At 48.7% G+C, this 15490-nt stretch overlaps 2 long non-coding RNA genes across 2 annotated transcripts in view; one reads left to right on the forward strand and one right to left on the reverse strand.

The window, feature by feature from the left end:
- LOC113597709 (uncharacterized) overlaps window positions 1–15490 on the forward strand; it is a 212918-nt gene that overhangs the window by 65749 nt on the left and 131679 nt on the right. The gene's annotated exons all lie outside the window — the stretch shown is intronic.
- On the reverse strand, window positions 5931–8668 carry LOC128311551 (uncharacterized). The gene is made up of 3 exons (XR_008290007.1): window positions 7847–8668; window positions 7526–7643; window positions 5931–7438 (listed from the first exon to the last, which is right to left on the reverse strand). It is a non-coding gene; the product is annotated as an uncharacterized LOC128311551 (long non-coding RNA).

Consider the following 15490-nt stretch of genomic DNA (forward strand, 5'->3'; position numbering starts at 1 on the left):
ATGTGTAGTTTATAAACACAAGCAGGCCCAAGATATAAATACGCTGTGTTCCAAGAGTTTGTTTAGAAGCCAATTATCTTTGTTGTATGGTACAAAAGGTACTGAATTTAGTATCTGAGAAACAAAATCTAGATTCCACTCCTGACTCTTACCTAGCAGCTGTGTGACCTTGGACAAGTCACTTAACCTCTTTGGGCTTCAGTTTCTTCATCAGCGAAATAACGGACTTGGCCCAGATGAGTCTGCAAGTTTCTTTGAACTTTAATATCCTGTATTTTTATATTCGATATATATTCTCCATAGAATCAATGTCATTAATTCCAAGGCTGGCACCATATTTTTTTAAATGTTTGTTTGGGTTTGAGATGGGTGAGGGGCAGAGAGAGAGGGAGACACAGAATCTGAAGCAGGCTCCAGGCTCTGAGCTGTCAGCACAGAGCCCGACGCGGGGCTCGAACCCATGAACCGCGAGACCATGACCTGAGCTGAAGTCAGGTGCTCAACTGACTGAGCCACCCAGGCGCCCTGCACCATATTTATTTTAAAGATTTTTTTTTTCTAAGTAATCTCTCCACCTAATAGGGGCTCAACTTATAACACTGAGATTAAGAGCCACGCGCTCTACCCACTGAGCCACCCAAGAGCTCCCACAATATTTTTTTTCAAGTAAAATGAACCTCAAAATTATAAATAAACACATCATACTATAGGCAATAGTATCTCCATGAACTAGAACGTGACTGTATCACTCGTGACTTGGTCAAGTCATTTACAGGTGTGAGGCTCTCTTTACTCTGATGTAATGAAAATAAAAAATATTTGTTCTTCGGGGATTCATGAATTCCAACCAGATTATCTATCTATCTACCTACCTATCCTCTATCTATCAACATGTTTTGTAAGGAGGTATGTACTGGGCACACTGAGTTATTTGTTGCTTATAATTTCAGCCATCCATCCATCCATCCGTTCCAAAAACATTTCTTGAATACCTGCCCACTCCTTGCCGGTGGAGGTGTAACATCAGAATACAGAGTGATAAAGAATGGCGCCGAATCTAACTGGCTGGGATTTGGGGGTGGGCGGGGGAAGAAGCAGGGGTGACTCCCCAGAGGAGTTGATGTAAAAGTTGAGACTTGCCTGACAACGCCGAGTGGGCCAAGGCTGGGGGCATGAGAAAGCCGAAACCTGGTTTCGCCAGCGGGGTCAATGCACTTGGACTTTTCGGAACCACAATTCCAACAAGTGGCCTGGGGGGGTGGGAAGGGGGGGGGGGCTATGATTATGGCCTGGGGCGGACAGCTGTAGTTTGCAAACTTTCAATCCGTCCTTTGGAAAGAATTCTTTCTTGAGCAGCCAGCCCTTCCCCCTCCAAATTGGGGACATTAGGGAGGGGACTCCTGGAGGGAGCGATGGCTTATTTCGGGTTCCTCTGAGAACCGCTTTCTCTTCGGAGGTTGTATGGACAGAATGGCAAGCCTGGGGGTGCGCTAAATCCCACATCAGCCTGTGGTCTCATCCCTCCCCTCTTCCCCTCCTTCCTCCACCCTGCCAAGAAGGCGGCAGAGGCTGAAACTGAGTTTAGGGATGCACTTTGGTCTTCAAGGCTGGCTGATTTTGCCCCTTTACCCTGGCTCTGCCTGGTAAAGATGTCAGAGGGGCCCTCTCTGCCCCTCACTATCCTTCCAGCCTCGACCTCTCTACCGCACTCCCTGGGGAGGAAATCTGAGGGAGGCTCTCTGCTGGAAAAGGGAAGTGCTTCCGGTTTTAGCTTTTGCTTGGGAGATGGGGGGTGGGGGAGGGTTCCCGTCTCGCAGCCTTTCCAGCCAGACCAGTCCGTGCGCATCCTGGGGCGGGGGGATGGGCTGGGCTGGGGGGAGATGGTGTCCCGGGAACACTCCTCATTTCCCTTATCAGAAGGACTCCTGTGACTCACGACAGTTTGGCGGAGGGAGAGCCAAGGAGCCAGAAGCAACTTCAAACCCAAGTTCGAAAGTTCGATTTCTGGTGCGCCGGGGGGGGGGGGGGGGGGGGGGGGGGGGGGGGATTGGCTTCCCTGAGCACGGAGGGCATGCCTCTCGGCCCCATTTGGTTTTCATCGCTGCTTTTGTGACGCAGGGAAAGCATGTCATGGCTATTTGTTCTCTGCCACCCAGCAAGGTCTGGCAGGTCACAGGCACTTGAATTATTTGGTGGAGGAGGGAAAAATGAGCCCGAGTGCTGAAAACTTTTCTCTGCGCCAGGCAGTGTCAGCGCAGGGACACAGATGCTGGCCTTTTCCTGTCCCAGGATCCAGCCCAGGACAGCACGCTACATGAAGTCATCTGTTTTCTCAAGCAAGATCATTTCCCCTTTTGGCTGGAGAATTTTCAGTTTTTTTTTAATTTCTTTTTAAGTTTTATTTCTTTTTAATATTTATTTATTTTTAAGAGAGACACAGAGCGTGAGCAGGGGAGGGACAGAGAGAGAGAGAGAGAGCGAGACACAGAGTCCGACACAGGCTCCAGGCCCCGAGCTGTCAGCACAGAGCCCGACGCAGGGCCCAAACTCACGACCCACGAGATCATCACCTGAACCAAAGTCGGACGCTTAACCAACTGAGCCACCCAGGTGCCCTGGAGGACTGCATTTATTTTTGTATTTTTTGATGTTTATTTTTATTTTTGAGAGACAGAGACAGAAAGAGAGAACACGAGCCGAGGAAGGGCAGAGAGAGAGGGAGACACAGAATCCAAAGCAGGCTCCAGGCTCTGAGCTGTCAGCACAGAACCCAAAGAGGGGCTCAAACTCACGAACCGCGAGATGATGACCTGAACCGAAGTCGGATGCTTAACCACCTGAGCCACCCAGGCACCTGGAGAATTTTCATTCTTAATCATTATTGTCCATCTTTCTTAAAATCCCAATGTCAATTTTGGAAACATTTATTTTTTAGATAATGAGGACATTCTTATATTCAGTAGCTGATTGGCCTTTCATGGCCAATGGTAGAGGAAATTTATAACGGTTTAAATAATCGTTCTGGCGCAAGTCGCTATTTTAATTAGCCAAGCAGGTGGTAACACGGGGCAGAAGGAGGGGTCCAGTGAATGCAGCAGGAGAAACCCTCACCTCTTAACTTTTGTCATTTAAAACAAAATGGATTTACTAAGTTGGGCTCTAAATGACTCCTACGGTAGTGTCGTAGGTATTGTATCAATGGAAGTGAGATCATGTCTCTTTGTTACTTAAAAACCTGCAATGTTTAGCAGCACTGTTCCCAATAGCTAAAAGGTGGAAATGGCCCAACTGTCTATGGACTGATGAGTGTGTAAACCAATTGTCTCTCCATGCAATGGAATATTACTCAGCCGTAAAAAGGAATGAACTACTGATATATACTACAATACCCCAAAACATTATGCCAAGTCAAAGAAGCCAGTCACAGAAGGCCACGTACTGTCTGATTTCCTTTTACACGAAACATCCAGAATGGGCAGATCCATAGACACATAATGCAGACCGGAGTTTGCCGGAGGCTGAAGGGGAGGGTGGAATGGGGGTGACTGCTCTATGGGTTTGGGGGTTTCTCTTTGAGGTGATGAAAACATTTTGGAACCAAAAAGAGGTGGGATTGGGGGCCCTGGGGGGCTCAGTCGGTTAAGTAGCTGACTCCTGGTTTCGGCTTAGGTCATGATCTCACGGTTCAGGAGTTCGAGCCCCACGTGCTGTCAGCACGGAGCCTGCTTGAGAATCTCTCTCTCTCTCTCTCTCTCTCTCTCTCTCTCTCTCTCTCTCTCCTGCCCCTTTCCCGCACACAGGCTCACTCTCTTTCTCTCTCTCAAAATAAATAAATAAACTTAAAAAAAAAGACAACAGAGGTGGGGTTGCACAGCATTATGAATTGGTCACTTTCAGATGGTTAATTCTATATTATGTGCATTTTACCTCAGTAAAAAAAAAAAAATGTTTATTACTTAATTAAAACCTGCAACGGCTCATTTCTTTGAGAGTAGAAGCTGAATCCTTACCGTGGCTTGCAGAGTCCTGTGGGATCTGGCCCTGTTACCTCCTGTCCCTCCCAGCCCCCTCCCCCCCTTCCTGGACACACCGGCCTCCACGCGTGTGGTTTCTCCTCTGCACCAGATGTGTTCCTGCCCTTCACTCCCCTTTGCCCAGGCTGTTCCCTCTGCCTGGAAGACCAATCCTCCCCCCGCCCTTCCCCTTCTGGCAATCCTCACCTCCTTTATGTCTTTGCGGTGATGTCACCTCTCAAGGAGGCCTGTCCTCACCCCCTCCATCTCCAATGACACCAACCTCAAGCATCATTCCCTTTATTCCGCTCTACTTTGTTTATTACCTCCACACAAACGTTGTACTTTTACTGATTTTTTCTGTTTGTTGCTTGTTCTCTCCTCCCCCCCCTTTCCTCCTCCGTCCTTAGAATGTAGCTCCATTAAGAAAAGGATTTTAGCATGTTTCCACATTCTGAGCTCAGTTTGGGTCGAGTTTTTAAAAATGTCCACAGAATCAAATAACAAGGAATCACAAATTCAGGCAGATTCAATTAAGTGGGTTCTGGAGGAAATATCCGTAGAGAACAAAGTATCAAATCTAATAGTAAAGTGCTATTATGGCTTTTTATTCTCTGCCAGTCTGTATACTTCACGGAGGTATATAAGCATTTGGGTTGGGGGCGACTGGGTGGCTCCGTTGGTTGAGCGTCCAACTCTTGATTTCGGCTCAGATCATGATCCCAGGGTTGTGGGATCGAGCCCCATGTCAGGCTCCACGCTGAGCGTGGGGCCTGCTTGGGATTCTCTCTCTCTCCCTCTGACCCTCTCCCCCATGCGCATGTGTGCACGTGCTCTCTTTCTCTCTCTCAAAAAAAAAAAAATATAGCATTTGGGCTGACGTTAAAACTTGCTTACAAGTCATTTGAGTTTTGAACCCGAAAGAGTTCCTTTGGGTTGAAAGTTATTAGAGAAGCTGGTAGAACTGGAAGACATTTCCTATTGGGAGACAGTAACTTATTATTATTATTTTTTTAACAAATAACGCCATCTCCTTTCATCCAGGCCTATGTGGGCTGTGATAGCTTTTATCGGGGGTGGAGGGAGGACAGAATGTAAAAGCCCCTTTCTGCAGGTTGCATTTGTTTACTAAATTTGTGCAGGGCCTCGATGGTGATTGTGGGAGGTCCAAAGGACATCTATATTAGTATTCAAAGTAAGACAACTGGATTTACCACAAGGGGGGTGAAAGTCTGAGAAGGAAAGAAAAAGGAACAGAGAGAACAAAAAAAGGGACAAGGATTCAGAAATAGGTCTCTGCCTGAAATATTTTCGTACACGAGCAGGAAGTTGCTCTCGGAAAGCCAGGCCGCAGACTCTTGCACACAGACCTTGTGAAAGGGAATCTATGATTAGAAACTCAGATCATGTGCTTCACGCTCTTACATTTTGCAGACGGGGCATCTCTATTAATCGGATCTTTACTGTGGCTGGAGATCCTGCTAATCTGATACAAAAGCAAACAAGAAATGCTACGTCCCTTCCTCAGTGTTGGCCTTCGAGCTGAAACTTATGTGTGTCTTTCTATCTCAAGCGTAAGGAAGCAGAGTATCATGGCATCCGAATTTACCAGGCATCTAAGATTTAGCGCGGAATTCTTTTTTTAAAAAAAAATTTTGTTTTTAACGTTTATTTATTTTTGAGACAGAGAGAGACACAGCATGAATGGGGGAGGGGCAGAGAGAGAGGGAGACACAGAATCGGAAGCAGGCTCCAGGCTCTGAGCCATCAGCCCAGAGCCCGACGCGGGGCTCAAACTCGCGGACCGTGAGATCGTGACCTGAGCTGAAGTCAGACGCTTAACCGACTGAGCCACCCAGGCGCCCCTTAGCGCGGAATTCTAATAGGAGAGCTCTTGGGCGCCAAGTTGCAGACTTGGACACACCAGGCATATGGATTCCATTGGAGGAAAGAAAAGCCCAAGAAGCAGAGGGCAGGTGGGATTTTTTTTTGTGTGAATGCTGTCATCTTAGGGAATCTGCCAGTAACATGACCCGACATTGGCGACCCTCACGCTGCTGAGCTGCTCTGTTCCTAGCCGCAGAGGACGGAGCAGAGTTTTGCCTGATGGCCAAAGAACAATGAGTTTTCTTCCCTTGCTGTAAGGCAAGCAGATACGAATGCTTCCCTTGGTTGACTTAAGCCTCCTCAAACGATAGCAGGCATTTGTGTTTTTCACGGGGGAAGTCGGATGACGGATCAGTCCTGGTGTGAGGCAGGAGTCATCATTTAGGGTTTTTCGTATGCCCTTGGATGTACAGTGAAAGCTGTCTGGAAGACTCCAGAGACTGCCCAACCCAGTGGATGTCAACCAGGGGCAAATTGGCAGGGGCACACGTAGCAGCATCCGGAAATATATTTCATTTTCATGATTCAGCGGGGTAGGCATTGCTACTGTCATCGAGTGGGTAGAGGGCAGAGATACTGCTAAACATCCCACCATGCACAGGACGGCCCCTCACAACAAAGAAGGTTCCAAAATGTCACTGAGGCTGAGACTGAGAAACCCTCGTCTTAACACACGTTCTACGCGTGAACCCGCTAGAAACATCCCCCGATTGGTGGAATTCACCAGAACAACAGTCTGATAAAACATAAACCAAGCAACTTAGTAACATTTCCTTCTTCCTCTTTCCTACAGAAAAAAACAAAACAAAAACAAAACATTAAATAAATGTTAAGAATACCTTAAAAAAAAAAAAAGACTCGGTAAGCAGTCTCCTGAAATGTTTCCCCACAATATCTGCCGTTCTCTGGAGACTCTTACGTTCCCAAAAAAATTATTGAAACCACATAGTAATAACAATTTATAACTGCATTAGCATCATCTTGGCTAAGCTTGTTTGGGCACCTGTGTGTCTCAGCCGGTTGAGCGTCCGACTTCAGCTCAGGTCATGATCTCACAGTCCGTGAGTTCGAGCCCCGCATCGAGCTCTGTGCTGCCAGCTCAGAGCCTGGAGCCTGTTTCGGATTCTGTGTCTCCCTCTCTCTCTGCCCCTCCCCTGCTCACACTCTGTCTCTCTCTCTCTCTCTCTCTCAAAAATAAACATTAAAAAAAATTTTTAATGTCATATATTTTGACATATATCAAAATTCAAGCCCAATAAAGCAAGGCCTGTTTTGGTTGGCCTCAGCCTGTCATTCTCATCTATTGGACAGAAGAGGAACCCGATCTTCCGTTGTTCTTCCTAGTTAGGAACCTTGATGATCATTATTGAAATATGAAGCCCAAGATACGTTGAAAATGCTAACCCAGAAAGTCCGGCCCTTGGCTTTGAGAGGTTTGTGCAAAGAGCGCCAACTGGGCGTCAACTTGGGGGATCTCGGCTTTTAAGACCCTTGGCCCCACCACTTAACTGAATGACCTTGGTCTTCGGTTTTCTCATCTGTAAAACAAAGGCTCTGAGTTAGGACCCGCAAGGTCATTTTAAACTAAAAAACAATCGCACAAATATGGCTAAGTACAGGCCGACCTGGAGAGTTCCACCACCCCGCCAAATGTCTCTGGTCCTTTTTACCAATTTAGAAGTAACCGATAGCTCCTAAGCCCGTGGATTTGCTGCTTCATTCAGTAGAGGAAAGACTTAGTATCTGCAACAGAAGGATTTTAAGTGATTAAGACCCCCTTTCCTTCATCGGAGAAATGAAATCAGGAAATCTCTGACGGAGAGTTGATTCTTCTCCCGCACTCAAATCTGTTTGTTATTCTGAAGTGGTCAGGGTCGGGCATTTGTATAATTGCAGGCTATTTCTCTGTCCAATCTGGCCTTGCAAGCCCCCTCACATAAGGGTACCTGTATCTCCACGTTAGCCGGAATGTTAATGCTAATTAATTTAGAATTTTCCGAGCAAATCTGTATGCCCAATAGATGACCAGGCAGCGTGGTGCTTCAGCGTCTATTGTCTTCTCCAAGACAGGCTCTCGAAAGCTGAAAACAGGAGAGCAGAATCAGTGTTTTTTCCTCTACAGGAAGCCTCTCTCCGGAAGCCATGTGGCAGAGCACACAGGCAGCTTGCAGACAAGGAGGTGACCCACACTGAGCCCGAGCGAACCCTAGGGAAGGCAGGCTTTGCTCGCTTCTCAGCTAGTTTTATTCCCTTGCCCACACCCTCCTACCCAGAGCATTCGCTTAGCTACTAGGTCCTTCCATCTGCAGCCGCTTTCAAGGGTTTCAGGAATGGTTTTACAGTCTTTGCTTTATCCTGATTTTTGTCCCCCCTCGTCCTCCCTTCGTGGGCTTGGATTGAGATGGGACAGAAGAGCAAAGGGCAGTGAATCCCAAACCCATTTTATTTACTCATTCTTTTGTTTGTTTACCTCCCTCTCAGCACAGCTGGGCAGGGAAGAAGGTGAATCGGATGACAGCCATGCGGGTTTGCAAACTCTTTAGGGAAGCCACCCTCCGTTTGAGATCTTGTGAACCAGCTGTGTTCCTCTGCTAATGCCGTGTAACGTTAAAAAGAAACACACACACACACACACACACAAAACCTCCATGAGGAAATCTAAATGTTTACAAAGGCTTCCCTTCTATGCGCAGCTCCCTTGTGCAAGACGTATCTAATGTTGCAGTCTTGCAGTCATGTTGCATTTCTAATAAACGGTACAAGAGGTGTTTTTGTTTATTATTTTTTTTATTTCTTCGTAATGAAGCATAACCTGCTTGTAGAGCTCGCAAGCGTGCATCCTAATTTGTGGACTTTCTTCCTCTCCCTTGGAAGGGAAATGCCCGGCCCAGTGCTACTGGGATCGGAAAGGGTGGTCCTAACAGTCTGAGCATCTTAGATGTGGTTTTAGGGCCCTCTCAGACTCTCCACGAATGCTTGTTCGCTTGTGACAAACGACATCGAATGGCCCTGAGACCAAATTCCTAACAAGGCAGCTCCAAGTGTTCTCTTCTAGCCTCGTTTCCCAAAAGGGCTCACTCAGCTGCGTTAGTAGAGCGGGCTCTTCCTCCTGCGAGTGGTCTCTCTAGAAGGTGGAGGGATTGTTGCGCAAGGGAAAATGGCTCAATCTGAGGGATTCTCTAAGGGCAGGTGAGCAAAGGCCCTGAACCCAGGCCTCTCCTCAACTGGATCCAGCCTGTGGTCCCATGCGTCGTGCCTTCAGATGTTGCAATAAGTAAAAATAAATACAGCATGAGAAATCAAATGGCTTTTGCCAAGTGTGAACGGGACCGCGTCTAACCAACGCCTGACTTGGCCAGAAGCCATAAAGGGTGTCTTGTGTGAATGTTTCCGGCTGCAAAATCTACCTGTTGCGCCGAAACCGCCTCTATCTAACACACGCTTGCATGAACCACCCCCCCCCGCCGCCCCGCCACCCCCCCAGAAGCTTCATGTTTCATGTGGCTCGTGAGAAAGATTGCACAGTGCAGTACAGGTTTCATCAGCTTTGTGCTATTTCCAAGATGGGAGAAAGAAGGATGTATACTTTGTATTTTAAGCTATTCCTGAATACTTTACATCTAGAAATCTCTCCATTAGTATACAGATACTATGAGGCAATAGAGAGGAGACAGAGGAGCCACTTTAGCCTTGGGGAGGAGTTGGGACGTCTCCAGAGCTAAAAGCAGGGTAGGTTGGCAGAGGGACTTCCAAGCAAGCATCGGGCTGAGACAGGGAAACACGATTGACAGATGGTAAGCTGGTTCTTGAAGGTTCGACAGATGGGATGGGCGTGGGCAGGTTGGTGTGTGAGGCCAGAAGGCTTGCAGCCTCGCCCGCAGAGTCCAGTGCCCAGCAAAGACCAATGAGAGACAGTGGAGGGGAGTGTGGTCTCATGTAAGGTTCACATCAGACCTCACACTACATGTTCCCCCAAGGAATGGCCGAGTCCTCTCTCCTTATAAGCAACCATGGACACGTTATTCAGTGCCGTTAAGGACAAGCATCTGGTCAGTTCTGACTGCAAGGTGGGCAGTTTCCTGAAGATAAGAGAACACTGTGACCATGGCCACAGGTCCCCAAATAGGGGCTCCTTGGGCCTCCAGGCCTGTCCTCAAACTCTGCCCAGGGATTGCTTCCATGTGCTCTGAAGGCTATGGTCGACGAAGGCTTTCTGTTCCCTGCACCATTGCCCACGACTGGGCGAGCTTTTAGTCACCATTTCTGAGCATGAAAGCAGGGGCTGTTGACATGGCACGTGTTATACGTTATCACAACGGCCCTTCTATAAGCAGCAAGTTAGAGAGAACACAGGATGTCCTCGTAGCCGACATGCTAGCCTCTGTTGAGTCGACTGGACTATTTGCACGTTGCCTTCCCCCAACTTCGTGTTGTTAATTGACTCAGTTCCCAAACGAGTTTTTAATTACAAGAAACAATACTTAATCACCGTACAGAATGTCAACAATACAGAAAAGCACAAAGAAGGGGGGGGGATGCCCTTATGAACTTCACCCTCCACGCGCCAAGGTCGCTGTTAACATTTAGATGTATTTCCTTCCGGCATTTTTTTCCCCACCTCTACATACTTGCCTGAACACGTCTCTTTTCTTACAGACCCCGGTTATTCTGGGTCTTCAGTTTGCTTCCCTCTCTTCTTTATTTGTATTTTTGTGGTATTTTAGCCACATCACCCCCATTTTCCTACAACGTGGTTATTAACGGTCATCAGAAGGTGTTGGTAGACGCTATCAGCCTTCCTCCAAATGTCTCTACTGGTTTACAGTCACAGTAGCTTTGCTCTATTATCAAAGGATCCGTGGTGCTGAGGACTGATAGTGATCGTGCAGTGGCTTAAGGGAGAGCGAGAAGCCCAGCGCAGCCCCATATCTGGGATTTAAAGATCCAAGAAGAAAACTGAACGCGAGAAAGACGTCTACTTCATCCAAAATGTCCCTTATGTCCCTCACACCCACACTTCTCTGTTCAAGTCAGGGTTCGTGACAGGGTGGCCAACTAGGGTTTGAGGCTTCAGCAAGGGGAGGGTGAATGCGCCTGTGATTAGCTCTTGAGGAAGAGGAAAGTGAATGCATGAGCTGACCTTTGAGGTCATTCGGTGCACGCCCACCCCGTGCACTGAGCACCTCCAGGTGACCCAGGGCTCGTCCACTTCAGCTTCTGGCCAGAACCGATGGCGTCATTGTTTTTCTACTGGGGATAATACTCCCCACGGGCTCCCCAAGGCATGTGGGGGGTTGACTCGCTGGTTATCAGGCTTTGGAGGAGAGGATCTGACGGCCATTTGCAGATTGGCGGGGAAGGCCGGCCCTGGCCTGGGCTCCCGAATGGCTCTCCAGAGACTCCTTGGGTTGCTCCCAAAATGAGGCTGGCCTCACTAGTCTCCATCCTCACAGTTTCTGGGGTGATGGAGCAAGAGACTCGTGATCCGGTCACAAGAGCAAAACGAACGCCTGTGTGCTGGTAACAAAGAATTACCCTGGGCTGGCGCGGACGCTGGTGCTTGAAAACATCTATCATCTCGGGCCATCAAGGAGAGGGACCAGCTGAAGCCACCCCAACTGTGTCCGGACTTTCAATGGGGCTTTTTAAACCGGCTGAACTATGGCTTGCCTTTCAGAGTGTTCGTAAGCTGCTGGGTTGATAGCAGTACACATCGGCAGCGTGGCCAGAGACCCAACTGAAATTCGACCCAACGTCGGGCCTGAAAGCTCCTGAGACTCAAATGTCAACGACACCGGGGTGCGGCCCCTCAGCTAATTGAGTTCTGTCAAACAAGGGCTCCTCCCGCAGCCAATTGCCTGGGCCCGGGCCCTGGTTTAAATGATGAAGAAGGAGGTTGAAGAGCCATTCAGTTGATTTCGACACTTCCTGGGGACGACGTTGAAACCGCAATGTTCTCTTTTAGGGGCAGAGGCCAGAGCCAATCACAGCTGAGGCTTCTCTGAGTGTTCTGCCCATATTTGGCTGTGCTCTTTCTTCATTCACCTAAAACTTATAATATACGCACTTGAAAAGCAAGGCTTTGAGAAGTGGGTGTCTCTCTCCCTCCTATAAAACAAGTCTTATCTCCCCACACTTGGGCCTGCCCGTGGACTTCCCGGGTATAGCTTCAAGGCTAAAGAAAGGAGCCGGTGGAGGAAACGTATTTTTTTACTCTTACGAAAACCAAAAAAAAAAAAAAAAAAAAAGGCAAACACAGAAACTTCAAGTGCAGCCTCTGGCTTTATACCCTTTACACGAAAATACATTAGAAAACAGAAACTAGTTTTGTCTTGTGCGCAAATACCCAGAAGTGGCTTATGGGATTATGGGAGATTGCAGAAGGAATGCTGTGTGCATTATTGAGGTGTAGGAGGCCCATTTCCCAGGGATTCCAGGAGATAAATGCACCCTTCAAAGTACCTTCTTAAGGCTTCTTTGTGAAGGACGAGCAAGCCTTGTGGAAAGATCCAACACACATACGACAAACCTCACCCTACCTTTTCTAAGTGACTATTTAGTGACCACTTTTATGCACCGTCCATGTCGTTCTCACCACGGCCCCACAAAGGAGTCCCGATTCTTGTCCAAGGTGCCTGGGCTCACAAACGCTGGAGCTGGGAATCCACCCCAGCGGTCAGATGCCCAAGCCCTCACGCTTAACCACACATCACTCTACTCCACCGAGATGTTCTCTCGGTTTATGGGAAAGAACAGAGGCCTTGAGTCATACGGAATGGCCCTGGGGACCCCCCAGTCTCTAAGACCTCAACCTCCTCCAGCTCTCAGGATCCCAGAGAAAGTTGAGAGGTTTCTCAGCTTGTGTGAGGCCTGAGGTTGGGAAAGTTCCCAGTGATCCCCTAGAGATCACGTCTGGGACTGTCTGGTCAGAGAGGAGCCCACGGTCCACCAGCTGAGCCCCTCACTCGGGGCCTCATTATTCTTAGTCTCAGGAGCCCAAGCTGTAGAAAGCCCTCCTCCGTGGGGCCGAAGACACATGGGCTGGAGCAGAGAGCCAGCAACATGGTCCTCTGTGTTCTCAAAACTGGGGAGACCTAGAGAAAGGGGAAGGAGGGGGCAAGGCGGCCCAGCCTCCCTCTGGGACTACAGAGAGGCCCCACCTCCTCCCTGCAGAACAGCGGTGCTCACGGGGCCGGGGGCGATTTGGCAATGTTTAGAGTCATTTTGGGCTGCCACAGCCGTGGGGGAGAGGGTGCTACTGACATCCAGTGGGTAGAGGTCGGGGATGTGGTTAAACATCCTCCGGTGCACAGGACGCACCCCCACTCCCCTTAACAAAGAACCATGTGGCCCCAAATACCACTAGGGCTGCGGTGAGAAGCCCTGCCTGAGAGTCGTGGTTCAGTGCAATCTACCCACAGCTCAGAGGAAGCTCTGTCTGGGGCTCCTTCAAGGAGTCATTCTGCAACCAGGAAGCCGGCAGCCTGCACCACTAGGCCGAGGGCGGGCAGAGAGAGGGCGGGACCATGTGTACAGGTTCAAATTTACTGCATCTTCCTTCCCGACAGAGAGAGGCCAGTGTCTGCCTCCGTTTACAGGCATCGGGGCCAAGGTAGGGACTGGCCCCGGGCAGTAGGCGGAATGATGGCCCCCAAAGATGTCAAGTCTTAAACCCTAGAGCCGGTGAATGTTACTTTCTCTGGAAAAGAGAATGGTCTTTGCAGGCATGATTAAGTTAAGCTTCGTGAGATGGGGAGGTTATCCTGCATTTTCCCGGTGGGCCCTGATTGCAATGGCAAATACCCCTCTGAGCAGGAGGCGGAGGGAGGTGTGACCCATGCGCAGTGGAGTGGGCGATGTGAGAAGAGAGGCAGAAGTGGGAGCAACGGGACCAGAAGCCAAGGAATGTGGGCAGTCACCAGAAGCAGGGTGAAGCAAGGCACAGATGCTTCCCTAGAGTTTCCGAAGGGAGCGTGGCCCCACCAACACCTTGCTTTTGGCCCGGCGATACTGGTTTCAAACTTCTGGCCTCCAGAACCATGAGAATAAGCCTTCCTTATTTTAAGTCACTGAGTTTTCGGTAGTTTGTCACAGCAGCCCTAGAAAACTAAAACCCCCCGACACTCCTTGAGCCCCCAAATCGATCAGTTGAAGCTGAAGGGCAGGTCCTTCCAGTATAGACGAGGCCAAAGCCCTTCTGGGGCAGGGTTTGAGGGGAACATGGAAATTTCCTTTGCACCTTCCTCTATATGCTCACCTGTTACACCTTCCCTGTGAAGCACCCTCCCCTGTGAAAATATGGCACCTACCATCCCTCTGCTTCTCTCAGCCAACAGTTTCCCGTGAATGCCGGGCAGGTGATCAGACAATCCCGGTGCCGGTTTCCAACCTGCCTGGGGCTGCCTCTCAGTTTCTTGTCTGCATACGCGTGGCATGTCCTATACTAGATCGTGAGCTCCTGGGAAGCAGGAACCCTGTTCAATCTATCGTTACGTCTCCCAAGGACCCCAGCGCCTCAGCAAGCACACAGTAGGTGCTCAATCCGTGATTAATGTGTGCTTCCCGTGTCCTTACGATGAGAGAGGTTGCTTTGCTCTCTTCATTCCCTGGCAGTCAAGAAGCTCAAAACCAAGTGAGATGCTCATAAACCGGCATCCTCACCCATTCGGTCAGATCTGCAGCAACAGACATCGTTAGTATTCTTTGTTTTTAAATTAGCATGTGATTTACATGCGGTAAAAAGCACATATCTTACCAGTACAGCTTGATGACTTTTTACCTCTCTGTGCTTCCTTGTAACAACTGCCCGGATCAAGGTACAGAATCTGTCCAATTACCCCAGAACATTCCCCTGTTCCCTTTCCCAGTTAACTAACCCCCTTGCTCGTCACACCTCGGTGAACCACTGTTCTGTCTTCTACCCCATAAACTAGGCTTGCTGGTTTGCAAATTTCACATAACGAGAATCATCTGGCTTCTTTCTCTCCACGTGACGTTTTTAAGATTTATCCATGTGGTTGTGTATATCGGTAGCTTTTCCTTGTTTTAGAAAAATTGTTGCGTGTTATTCCATTGTAAGGATATGCCACAATGTGTTTCTCCATCCTTCCGTTGAGGAGAGTTTGGATCATTTCCAGGCTGGACCTCTCGTGAATAAAGCTGCTATGGGCATTTTTGTATTTTACGGCCCTGAGCTTTCATTTTCCTTGGTTATATATCCAGGAATAAAATGGCCAGGCCGTAGGGAAGGTATCTGCTTAACTTTATCAAAACTACTGTCACTATTCATGGTTTGGATACAAGGAAACAGATTTTTGGACAAAAATGAAGCAGCGACAGTCTTTCTGCACTCATTTTCCCGATTCTGTCCGTTCAAGTAAATTTCTTAAAGAAACAGAGTGCCGTATGCATGCCTAATTGAATCGGCCGTGGAGAGAGCTGGCGGGTCATGAAGCATGGAGAATTGAATGAACACACGCACATAAACACATTTTCCTATCGTTTTCTATTCGCACCAGCCCGAATCTTCAAAGCTGCTCTTGCCTGGCGTTGGCATTGAACGTGGTGCCCGCGCAGACAGGTTCCCTAAG

This window comes from Acinonyx jubatus, chromosome X (assembly GCF_027475565.1).
Source record: "Acinonyx jubatus isolate Ajub_Pintada_27869175 chromosome X, VMU_Ajub_asm_v1.0, whole genome shotgun sequence".
NCBI lineage: Eukaryota > Metazoa > Chordata > Mammalia > Carnivora > Felidae > Acinonyx > Acinonyx jubatus.